Genomic DNA, 12,808 nt, shown 5'->3' on the forward strand with positions numbered 1-12,808 from the left:
TATATATATGGACATGGTTATTTGCAAAATGAAACTAAACAATTTTTTTTAAAGTTGCACAGGTTTTTTTTTATTTGAAAAGTCATTAAAGAATCAGGTGTTTTCATTAAGTTTCATACAAAGTCTTGAAATTTCAATGCAGTTTTTTTTTGCGGTAATTATATGTGATGTGATTTTATTGCAAGTATACTTGTGAATGAGTTTACAGCACAGATGTCCAGCTTTACGACATGTTGTGAAATACAGATACTTGTGATACAATGGTGGCTGTTTCGGGTGTTCCCAAATTGACAAGTGTTCATAACCCATAAATGATTAATTTCATGGCAACTTGTATAATTGTTCATATTTTTTGGATTGATTAAACTTGTTTTTTTTAAACAACCCTTTCCCGTTTTTATATTTTTTGAAATCATTTTCTGTAATAACAGCAAACGTTGACCAAAACAGTTACCCGCTGAAAAATGGTTTTAAAATGCTCAAGTTAAGATGCATTTTCAGTGTATAGAGGGCTCCGTGTTTTGTGCTAAAAATAGTAACACGGCTTCGTGCCGCCATCTTGGAAGTCTGTCGATTACAAGCGGTGATAGCGAGAGGAGCAAATATTTACTCAGTTTGTCTATTTATTTACTCAACTAGCTTTGTTTGTGTACGGATTTTGTCCATCAACACTATGGAAAACTACGTGGAGAGTTTAGACAAGCAAGCACGCGAGCGGTACGCTGCGAAGTTGCATTTTATTAGAAAATTGGATCCCTACAAAATTAAAAACAAGGACTGATCCCGATTTGTTGCCGTGTGTGACTTACATCGAACTTGTTAACTATCTTATTTTCCACCCAAGTCCCTTTTGTGAACTGAAGGATTTTCAAAATTACAAAAGTATGGAAGCCTACGACAGATTTGTGTCTGGTTGGGTTCGGGATGTGTCTGTGCACACAAGCGGAGGTGATCAAAACAAGATTGTGAAAGGGAAAGTTCTACATTCTCAGAGTTTGTCTCAGCCAAGTTTACAACCATGGATCATTGTTGACAAGTCATCATCGATTCTGTGTGCCAATTGCAACTGTGTTGCAGGTTTAGGGGAATGTTGTTCTCATGTTGCTTCCCTTTTGTTCTATGTTGAAGCTGCCACAAGACTGAGGGAGACCACTACTGTGACACAGAAACCTGCCTACTGGCTTCTTCCTAAATCAAAAACGTCTGTTCCATACTCACCACTGGCAGAAATGGATTTCACTTCTTCAAAGACATTGAAGAAATAACTGGACAAGAGGATAGACAGTGCAGGGGGAACTGTTGTAGCACAGGAATGTAAGACACCCCAGAAAATACCAAATATACCAGAGTCAAGATATGACACTTTCTTTAAAGCGATATTCCCAGATAAGCCTGCATGTCTCTCAGTATATGTGAAGTACACTTCCAACTACAAGCCGCAATCTCTACAGCCCAAGTTCCCACTTATGTTAAGCGAATTGTACGAAGAAGATTGCCAAATGATGACTTTGGAGGACATTCGAGGACATTGTTTACCTCTAAAAGACAAATTCACTGTGTCGGAGGAGGAAGCTAAGAATGTGGAAGTGGCAACAAGAGAACAGGCCTCCAACAAGCTATGGCATCGATTTAGGACCGGAAGAATAACTGCATCTAGAATCAAGGCAGCATGCAATACCCCAGCAGATAACCCATCTCTCACCCTTCTGAAACAAATTTGTTATCCCACAGACTACAAATTTACAAATGAAGCAGTACAGTATGGGTGCAAGAACGAAGATGTGGCGAGGGAGAAATAAAAGGATGCAACTGAAATGGGCCATACTAATTTTGAAATTTCCAAGTCAGGGCTGCTTCTGAACGCCAAGTATCCTCATCTCGGAGCATCGCCAGATGGCTTTGTTAGATGTGACTGTTGTGGCATGGGGTGTATTGAAATAAAATGTCTACATTGCATGAAGGATGAAAATGTTCTTGCAGGTAAAGGGTCATGCCTAGAAGAGACCGAAAATGGCCTCCGCCTTAAGACTCTTACTTTTATCAGGTGCAGACACAGTTATTCCTCTCTGACAGAGACTACTGTGATTTTGTGGTATGGACTGAGAAAGACTTGTTTACAGAGAGAATTCAAGCACAACCAGATCTTTGGAGCGAGATTGTAGACAAGTCCACCAAATTTTTCATGTGTGTGGTGTTGCCTGAACTTGTAGGAAAGTACTTTACCCATAGGAAGAAAACTCAGACACAGACCAGCATCAGTCTTCAGGAGTATTACCTCTCATCTTGAGTACAGCATTATTTGCAGTGTCATTTTGCTGTTGCAACTTCTTGTTTTTTTCTTTTAGCTTCTCTATTTCATTAGAAGCTGCTTTAAGTTCTGAAGCTGGCACAGGTGATGCACCATCTTCATAATCCGATGTAAATCCAATTCCGCTAAGCGGTAAAACACCCCATGATTCCTCCATATTTGCTTCAGCATGAACAAAATCACTTAATTCCAATAGACTTTTCGCAGCCTCAGTCTTCTTTACTGTTTCTTTTCTTGATTTAAGTCTCTTGTGTCGCTGTCCAGATTTTGAAGGTGAAGTGGTTCGTGGACTGGAGCCTAAATTCTTGTTCGGTGCCCAGTCCGGATCAGTCTCATCCCAAGGATGTGGTTTGCCTGTAAGGAAATTGATAATTATTAAGTTAAAAATCTTATGTTATAAACAATTTGACATACTTTAAGTGTGCTTATACATACTCGTGGGTAAGAGATGGTTAGAATATTATTTTACATTTTTAAAACAATTTTACAACAACGGTAGATCAACATCTAGATCTTTTAAGAATATTTTTTCAGAAATGTTACTCAAGTAGCAACACCTACAGTATTTAACCTAGCCATACTTGAATGGTGTCGACAGATGTACATGAAGTACTCATGTCCCATAACCTTTTTAAAATTTATTTCTACATCATAAATAATTCAATTTACCTGTCAAAAAGTGGTCAGAACAAACACGAACACAGTCAAGCTTTGGCAAATTCGACCGGTTGATAGCTGCCAGCCACATTCGTCTTCGCCGTTCACTTTTCTCCTGAGCTTCAATCCCCTGATTGTAAACACACTTCGGAAGTCTAAAGAAGCCCTTCCCACCCTTTTCCCCTCGGCTACAACAGCCAACAATAACGCACGTATTCGGCATTACAATGTAGAATCTAACTGGTTTGCTGAACAATAACAATGAAGTGAAAAGCTTTGTGGACTTCCAAAATGGCTGCCAGCAATGCATTGTGGGTAATCTTAGGACTTCGAAGCACTCTATCGTACCTACATTGCCTTTACAGGGACGTTGACTTACCTAATATGGGCGCCACGTAGTCACGCTAGATTGAGTGCTGCGAATCTACACCGATGGGTTTAGTCTTCTATATACTTCTGGAGGTTCCAGTGGACAAATCTGATGGGTCTTTTAAGAACGATAGGGCTCTATGAAAGGGCTCTTGGAAGCACAATACGGCAACTGGCTCTTTGCCAGACACATTTTTATCTCTTGTGATTGATCAAAATGGTATCAGTATTTATAATCAACACTGCAGAAGTTGAAGCGGCACTGTTTACCAAGAGGGGTAGCCATTTATAAAACAACAGGGGTTCAATATGTTCGTATTTCTTCATTTATTTGTTTTGCAAACAGGTTGTGAAAGAATGCCGTATCCATTCAAAAGGGGCCGCTTCGAGGCCGAAAAAAATATCAAAAATTTGCAGGAAGTAAAAAGCTTACAGCAACTGGTATTCCCAGGCGGTCTCCCATCCAAGTGTAACCGCGTTGTACGTGTCCCACCAAAGATCCACATTCACGCTGGACTGGATGATGAGGTTTTTATTATTACAGTTTCTGCAAATGGATGAGTCACAACATTAGCTTTTTCTGCTGGGTTTGATCTCTTTGATCTCTTTGTAGTACTCTGGTTAAACTGACAAAACCCCGCCTCCTGGTCACATGTTAGAAGCCAAAACCAAACCCCACCCCATACCAGCAGATGGCCCTGTTGGACTCAGCATTGCAGGACATTTACCAAAAACTATACACATATTTTAGCAGGAATTTCAATAAAATAAAAGTTATTATTACACCCGTTACATACACCCCCCTGAAATTCTGCTAAATATGGGAGTGCTACACTAAAAAGAAAAAAAATCACATGCCAAAAAGGCAAATACTGATGAAAAAGAGGACACGAAAACTGGTACAGTATCACGGCACCAATGTAACCGCGTTGTACGTGTCCCACCAAAGATCCACATTCACGCTGGACTGGATGATGAGGTTTTTATTATTACAGTTTCTGCAAATGGATGAGTCACAACATTAGCTTTTTCTGCTGGGTTTGATCTCTTTGATCTCTTTGTAGTACTCTGGTTAAACTGACAAAACCCCGCCTCCTGGTCACATGTTAGAAGCCAAAACCAAACCCCACCCCATACCAGCAGATGGCACTGTTGGACTCAGCATTGCAGGACATTTACCAAAAACTATACACATATTTTAGCAGGAATTTCAATAAAATAAAAGTTATTATTACACCCGTTACATAAGTACTAATCAGGCCCGACCCTACTTAACTTCCGAGGTAGGTTGTGATCGGGCGTGTTCAGGGTAGTATGGCCGTAAGCGAAAAGAAGAGGAGAATATTTAGTATTTATAATCAACACTGCAGAAGTTGCAGCGCCACTGTTTACCAAGAGGGGTAGCCATTTATAAAACAACAGGAGTTTAATATGTGCCTATTTCTTCATTTATTTGTTTTGCAAACAGGTTGCGAAAGAATGCCGTATCCGTCCAAAAGGGGCTTCTCGGAGGCCGAAAAAATACCAAAAACTTGCAGGAAGTAAAAAGCTTTCAGCACCTGGTATTCCCAGGCGGTCTCCTGTCCAAGTACTAACCAGGCCCGACCCTGCTTAACTTCCGAGATCAGACGAGGTCGGGCGTGTTCAGGGTAGTATGGCCGTAAGCAAAAAAAAAAACGCTGAATTTTCAGTATTTATATATAACACTGCAGAAGTTGCAGCGCCACTGTTTGCCAAGAAGAGTAGCCATCTATAAAACAAAAGGGGTTTCATATGTGCATATTTCTTCATTTATTTGTTTTGCAAACAGGTTGTGAAAGAATGCCGCATCTGTCCATAAGGGGCCGCTCCGAGGCCGAAAAAATACCAAAAACTGGCAGCAGGTAAAAAGCTTACATCACCTGGTATTCACAGGCAGTCTCCCATCCAAGTACTAACGTGTTCAGGGTAGTATGGCCGTAACCGAAAGAGACTGGCGAATTTTCAGTATTTATAATCAACACTGCGGAAGTTGCAGCGCCACTGTTTGTCAAGAGGGGTAGCCATTTATAAAACAACATTGGTTTAATCTGTGCGTATTTCTTCATTTTTTTGTTTTGCAAACAGGTTTTGAAAGAATGCCCTATCCGTCCAAAAGGGGCCGCTCCGAGGCCGAAGAAGATATAAAGAATTTGCTGGAAGTATACAGCTTACAACACCTGGTATTCCCAGGCAGAGTCCCATCCAAGTACTAACCAGGCCCAACCCTGCTTAGTTTCCGGGATCGGGCGTGTTCAGGGTAGTATGGCCGTAAGCAGAAGATACTGGCAAATTTTCAGTGTAGAGGGCTCCGAGCTTTGTGCTAAAAATAGTAACACGGCTTCGTGCCGCCATTTCGGAAGTCAGTCGATTACAAGCGGTGATAGCGAGAGGAGCAAATATTTACTCAGTTTGTCTATTTATTTACTCAACTAGCTTCGTTTGTGTACGGATTTTGTCCATCAACACTATGGAAAACTACGTGGAGAGTTTAGACAAGCAAGCACGCGAGCGGTACGCTGCGAAGTTGCATTTTATTGGAAAATTGGATCCCTGCAAAATTAAAAACAAGGACTGATCCCGATTTGTTGCCGTGTGTGACTTACATCGAACTTGTTAAGTATCTTATTTTCCACCCAAGTCCCTTTTGTGAAGTGAAGGATTTTCAAAATTACAAAAGTATGGAAGCCTACGACAGATTTGTGTCTGGTTGGGTTCGGGATGCGTCTGTGCACACAAGCGAAGGTGATGAAAACAAGATTGTGAAAGGGAAAGTTCTACATTCTCAGAGTTTGTCTCAGCCAAGTTTACAACCATGGATCATTGTTGACAAGTCATCATCGATTCTGTGTGCCCATTGCAACTGTGTTGCAGGTTTAGGGGAATGTTGTTCTCATGTTGCTTCCCTTTTGTTCTATGTTGAACAAACCGGGAAAGGCAACGCTTCTCCGAACGGCGCACCGGTGGCTAAGTTAGCTTAGCTTTCGGGGGCTTTAAATCCTCTATTGACGCGAGTTGACCGAGGAAAGGAGACTCTCTTTCCCTGAAACCGCGTTGAATTTCTCCACCAAAATAGTGTACGAATGAGAAACTGAGTTTTGTTCGGTTTTTAAATGTCGTTTTCGGCGAAATACCTCACATATATGTTATAAAAGTACTTTGGGGTCGTCGAGCTGTTGTCATGAAGTACACATGTCCCATAACCTTTTTAAAATGTATTTCTAAATCATAAATAATTCAACTTACCTGTCAGAAAGTGGTCAGAACAAACACGAACACAATCAAGCTTTGGCAAATTCGACCGGTTGATAGCTGCCAGCCACATTCGTCTTCGCCGTTCACTTTTCTCCTGAGCTTCAATCCCCTGATTGTAAACACACTTCGGAAGTCTAAAGAACCCCTTCCCACCCTTTTCCCCTTGGCTACAACAGCCAACAATAATGCACGTATTCTGCATTACAATGTAGAATCTAACTGGTTCGCTGAACAATAACAATGAAGTGAAACGCTTTGTTGACTTCCAAAATGCCCGCCAGCAATGCATTGTGGGTAATCTTAGGACCTCGAAGCACTCTATTTATTATCAACACTGCGGAAGTTGCAGTGCCACTGTTTGTCAAGAGGGGTATCCATTTATAAAACAACATTGGTTTAATCTGTGCGTATTTCTTCATTTTTTTGTTTTGCAAACAGGTTGTGAAAAAAATCCGTATCCGTCCAAAAGGGGCCGCTCCGAGACCGACGAAAATATCAAAAATTTGCAGGAAGTAAAAAGCGTACAGCACCTGGTATTACTAGGCGGTATCTCATCCAAGTACTAACCAGAACCGACCCTGCTTAGCTTCCAAGAACAAACGAGATCGGGCGTGTTCAGGGTAGTATAGCCGTAAGCGAAAGAAAGGGGCGATATTTCAGTCTTTATAATCAACATTGCGGAAGTTGCAGCACCACTGTTTGTCAAGAGGGGTAGCCATTTATAAAACAACATTGGTTTAATATGTGAGTTTTTCTTAATTTTTTTTGTTTTGCAAACAGGTTGTGAAAAAATGCCGTATCCGTCCAAAAGGGGCCGCTCCGAGACCGACGAAAATATCAAAAATTTGAGGGAAGTAAAAAGCCTACAGCATGTTGTATTCCCAGGCGGTCCAAGTACCAACCAGGACCGACCCTGCTTAGCTTCTTAGAACGAACGAAATCCGGCTCGTTCAGGGTGGTATGGCCGTGAGCGAAAGAGACGGGCGAGATTTTAGTATTTATAATCAACACTGTGGAAATTGAAGCGTCACTGTTTGCCAAGAGGGGTAGCCATTTACATAACAATAATAATAATAATAATAATTTCCTTGTATTGTCATTCTGTGTAACAATGTACACAGAACGAAATGTCGATTGCACCTGACCCGTTGTAGCGAGCCGATGCAGCCGCAGCCAACAGAGGGCGCCGCCGACCACTTTTTAAGTCTTAGGAATGACTCGGCCGGGGCGCGAACCTGAACCTCCCAGTCTCAAAGCGGGCGCCTTACCATCTAGGCTACTGAAACAGGGTTTAATAAGTGCGTATTTCTTCATTTATTTGTTTTGCAAAAAGGTTGTGAAAAAATGCCATATCTCTCCAAGAGGGGCCGCTCGGAGGCCGAAACAATACCAAAAACTGGCAGCAAGTAAAAAGCATACAGCACCTGGTATTCCCAGGAAGTCTCCCATCCAACAACTAACCAGGCCCAAACCTGCCTAGCTTCTGAGATGGGAAGAGGTCGGGCATGTTCAGGGCACTATGGTCGTAAGCGAAAAATAGTGGCGAATTTTCAGTATTTATAATCAACGATGGGCAGCACGGCAGCGCAGATGTTAGTGCGTGTGCGGCACAGTTCTGAGGTCGTGGGAACCTCCTGCGTGGGTTCGGATCCAGCTCCCAGCCTTACTGTGCGGAGTTTTTATGTTCTCCCCGTGCTCGCTTGGGTTTCATCCGGGCACTCCGGTTTCCTCCCACATTCCAAAGACATGCATTTTAGGTGAATTGGCCGGTCCAAACTGTCCCTAGGTGTGACTGAGTGAGTTTTCTGTCCCTGTGTGCCCTGGCAAGCAGTTCAGGGTGTCCCCTGCCCACTGCCCGATGATTGCTGGGATGGGCTCCAGTACCCCCGCGACCCTACAGAGGATAAACGGTGCAGTTGATGAGATGAGATGAGATAATCAACGATGCGGAAGTTGCAGCGCTACTGTTTGGCAAGAGGGGTAGCCATTTATAAAACAACATTGTTTTAATCTGTGCATATCTTCTTCATTTATTTGTTTTGCAAACAGGCTGTGAAAGAATGCCGTATCCATTCAAAAGGGGCCGCTTCGAGGCCGAAAAAAAATATCAAAAATTTGCAGGAAGTAAAAAGCTTACAGCAACTGGTATTCCCAGGCAGTCTCCCATCCAAGTACTAACCAGGCCTGACCCTACTTAACTTCCGAGGTAGGTTGTGATTTTTTTTTTTTTTTTTTTTTTTTTTTTTTTTTTTTTTAATATGTGCGTATTCTTCATTTATTTGTTTTGCAAACAGGTTGTGAAAGAATGCTGTATCCGTCCAAAAGGGGCTTCTCAGAGCCCGAAAAAATACCAAAAACTTGCAGGAAGTAAAAAGCTTACAGCATCTGGTATTTCCAGTCAGTCTCCCATCCAAGTACTAACCAGGCCCGACCCTGCTTAGCTTCTGAGATCGGACGAGAACCGGGAAAGCAAGTTTTATGATTCTAGCATGTATGGTTACAAAGTTATTGTCATTATTAAATGATGCGGTTTTTGAACGTTTCAGGATGAGAAAAGCACAATAAAGGGGTATTTAGGCTGCCAGTAACACTTTTTTAAAAATTTGCATAACTAAAAAAGTTGAACGTTTTTCGCCATTCCTGCACTAAATATGTAAAATTCACAAATTTTCCAACCCGGGAAAGCAAGTTTTATGATTCTGGCATGTATGGTTACAAAGCTATTGTCATTATTAAATGATGCGTTTTTTGAACGTTTCAGGCTGAGAAAAGCACAATAAAGGGGGATTTAGGTTGCCAGTCACACTTTTTTAAAAGTTTGCATAACTAAAAAAGTTGAAATTTTTTCACCATTCCTGCACTAAATATGTATAATTCACAAGTCTTCCAACCTGGGAAAGCAAGTTTTATGATTCTAGCATGCATGGTTGAAAAGTTATTGTCATTATTATTTTTTTTTTGTTTTTCGCTGTTTCAGGCGGAGAGATTAGGGTTATGGTTAGGTTTAGGATTAGGTTTAGGGTTAATATTAGGGTTATGGTTAGGGTTAGTGTTATGGACCTAGCATGCATGGTTACAAAGTTATTGTCATTATTAAATGATGTTGTTTTTGAACAATTTAGGCTGAGCAACGCATAATAAAGGGGTATTTAGGCTGCCAGTAACACTTTTTTAAAAGTTTGCATAACTAAAAAAGTTGAACTTTTTCCACCATTCCTGCACTAAATATGTAAAATTCAGTAGTTTTCCAACTCGGGAAAGCAAGTTTTATAAATCCAACAGAAATGGTTGAAAAATTATTGTCATTATTAGATAATTGCTTTTTAGGCTTCTTCAGGCTGAGAGACGCTTAAATTCATCTTCTAGCTAGTCACTTTTTTTTAACTGAGCAAAACTTAAACAAATGAACTTTTATCAACAAATTATACCAAATAAAAAAAATATCAGAAGTTTTATGATTTTTGCATTTATAGGTCAGTGGTTATAGCTATTATTAGATGGTGGCTTTTTGGCTGTTTCCGGCTGAGAGACGTCTGCTCAAATTAGCTGTTTTTAAACAGTCCAATTTCTTAAAAATATATGAACTTTTATCAACAAATCTCTAATAATTACATTAACCTGTGATGCTTTCCAAGCTGGGAAAGCAATTTCTGACTCCAGCATGTGTGGTCCATAATTCAAGTCAAGTCAAAGTCAAATTTATTTATATAGCCCTTAATCACAAAAATGTCTCAAAGGACTGCACAGGATTACAGTTACAAAATTACACAATGACCTGATCTTAAACCAATTCATTGTCATTCTATGTCAATGGTTTTTTTGGGTGGTGGTTAACATGCACGCCCTCAGTTCAAGAATCATGGGTTCAATCCCAGCCACCACAAACCTCCTTACCCAGAGCCTGCATTGCCCCATAATGCCTGGGGGGGGGGCACTATTATTTGAAAATGACTTTTCTGACCTCCTCAGGCTGTTTTACACTCTCAGTCAGACTTTTCAAAAACTTTGCATAACTCAAAAAGATTATTTGTTTTTTCCAAATCCCCATATAATATAGAACATTTTGAAGTTTTCCAACCCAGGAAAGCAATTTTAATGATTCTATCATGCATGGTTCAAAAGTCATTGTCATTATTAGATTATGGCTTTTTTGAAGGTTTCAGGCAGAGACACGCTCAAAAATATCCTTTTTAGATTGCCAATCACACTTTTTAAAAACTTTGCAAGAGTCAAAAAAGTTTTTTTTTTCACCGTATGGCCCAAAAAAATAAATTCAGAATATTTTCCTTCCAGGGAAAGCAAGTTTTATGATTCTAACAGAAATGGTTGAAAAATTATTGTCATTATTAGATAATTTCTTATTTTGGCTTGGTCAGGCTGAGAGACACTTAAATTCACCTTCTACCAGTCCCATTGTTTTTAAACTGAGCAAAGCTAAAACAAATTAACTTTTGTCAACAAATCTCTACCAAAAAAAAAAAAAAAAATCAGAATTTTTATGATTTTTGCATTTATGGTTCAAAAGTCATTGTCATTATTAGATTATGGCTTTTTAGAAGGTTTTAGGCAGAGACACGCTCAAAAATACCCTTGTTAGATTGCCAGCGGTGTTCCCTCTAAGCTGCACGTGTGTGCAATTGCGCACTGCTCGCACATTCTCAGTGCACAAGAAAATCTAGCTAGCGCACAAAAATGAGGGCCCAAAATTACTAATTAAGAAGTGACTTAAGTCAAAGTTACAGTACATGAAGGTAAAAATACACGGGTTCCCCTGACGTTGTGTCCTAAATGCGGTATTTTAAAGTTAATGTCAAACGAAGTTGAAAAGTAAAGTCAGTAAAGTTTGTCGAGAACCGGCTTCTTCGGCTCGGCTCACTGAAAGAAACCGGCTCTTCAGGTTGTTTTTGCTTCTTTAATCCCAACATGACCAAATATTATGTAACATTATGCACAAAATGACTTAAAGTAATGGAGGAATAGAACAAAAAAGAAAAAAATACCAAAATGAAAAAAGTAGTGAAAAACTGAGAAGAAAGAAACAAAAAGAAGATATAAAAAAGAATGAAAAATTAAGAAAACAGCCAAAAATAAAGTAAAGTAAGAAATGTAGGAAAAAAGTAAACAGAAAACAAAAAGAAAAAAGTAACAGCTCAGAAAAAAATAAACACAATGTGATTTTTTTAAAGGAATTTAAAAAAAAAGTAGAAAAAAACATGGAAAAAGAAGAAAAAGTTTGTGTTGGATTCAAATAATTTCCAATTATATCAAGTGAATCTTGTTGCCATCATTGTACTTCCACTAAAAAATGTGATTACGTACAGTTCTGTATCTTACAACCGACTAAATAAGCCCCCAAACATGTTAATATTATGCGACAAAATATATCAGGATCAGGAAATAAAAAGAAATGGGTATCTTGTGAAAGAATTGTAAGAATTGTAAGAACAAACAACGTTTGCAATAGTACATGAGTTAATTAATTCAAAAGAAAATGTAACTTGATGTCAAGTTTTGGACATGTTTGATAATTAATTATCTTGCCACACTTGGGATTGTAGTTACTCACTGTTGTTTCAAGCGTTGCTCACCGACTTTGTGTGAACGCTCAGACCTGTGGAAAATTAGAGGGAACATTGATTGCCAGTCACACTTTTTAAAATCTTTGCAGGAGTCAAAAAGTTAATTTTTTTTCAACATACGGCCCCAAAAAAAATAAATTCAGAAGATTTCCTACCCAGGAAAGCAAGTTTTATGATTCTAACTTAAATGGTTGAAAATGTATCGTTATAATTGGATAATTGCTTTTTTGGCTTCTTCAAAGTGAGAGATGCAAAAAATCAACTTCTAGTCTAGTCACATTTTTTTTAAAATTTGTAAAACTAAAACAAATTAACTTTTGTCAACAAATCTCCACCAAATCTGAACAAATATAAGATCAAATATCAGATCAAGATTTATGATTCTAGCTTGTATGGGTCAAAGGTTAGTCAAGTCCAGTCAAGTCAAATTTATTTTTATAGCCCTTAATCACAAAAATGTCTCAAAGGACTGCACAGGATTACAATGACACAATTACCTGATCTTAAACAAACATGCGGGCAAGGAACAACTCAAAACCTCAGCGTGAGGAAAAAGAGACACCTTGAGAAGGGACCTCACAAGTGGTATCCCCCTTTCAGGATGACCAGGGTAATTTACATT

At 39.4% G+C, this 12,808-nt stretch overlaps 3 pseudogenes; all 3 read right to left on the reverse strand.

The window, feature by feature from the left end:
• Positions 1 to 4,881: 4,881 nt before the first annotated feature.
• LOC148351178 (5S ribosomal RNA) lies at positions 4,882 to 5,000 on the reverse strand (annotated as a pseudogene).
• Positions 5,001 to 5,520: 520 nt separating this feature from the next.
• Positions 5,521 to 5,629, reverse strand: LOC148351179 (5S ribosomal RNA; annotated as a pseudogene).
• Positions 5,630 to 7,125: 1,496 nt separating this feature from the next.
• LOC148351180 (5S ribosomal RNA) lies at positions 7,126 to 7,244 on the reverse strand (annotated as a pseudogene).
• Positions 7,245 to 12,808: the final 5,564 nt, after the last annotated feature.

This window comes from Urocampus carinirostris, chromosome 16, assembly GCF_059441175.1.
Source record: "Urocampus carinirostris isolate Australia breed hairy pipefish chromosome 16, RoL_Ucar_1.0, whole genome shotgun sequence".
In the NCBI taxonomy this organism is placed as follows: domain Eukaryota; kingdom Metazoa; phylum Chordata; class Actinopteri; order Syngnathiformes; family Syngnathidae; genus Urocampus; species Urocampus carinirostris.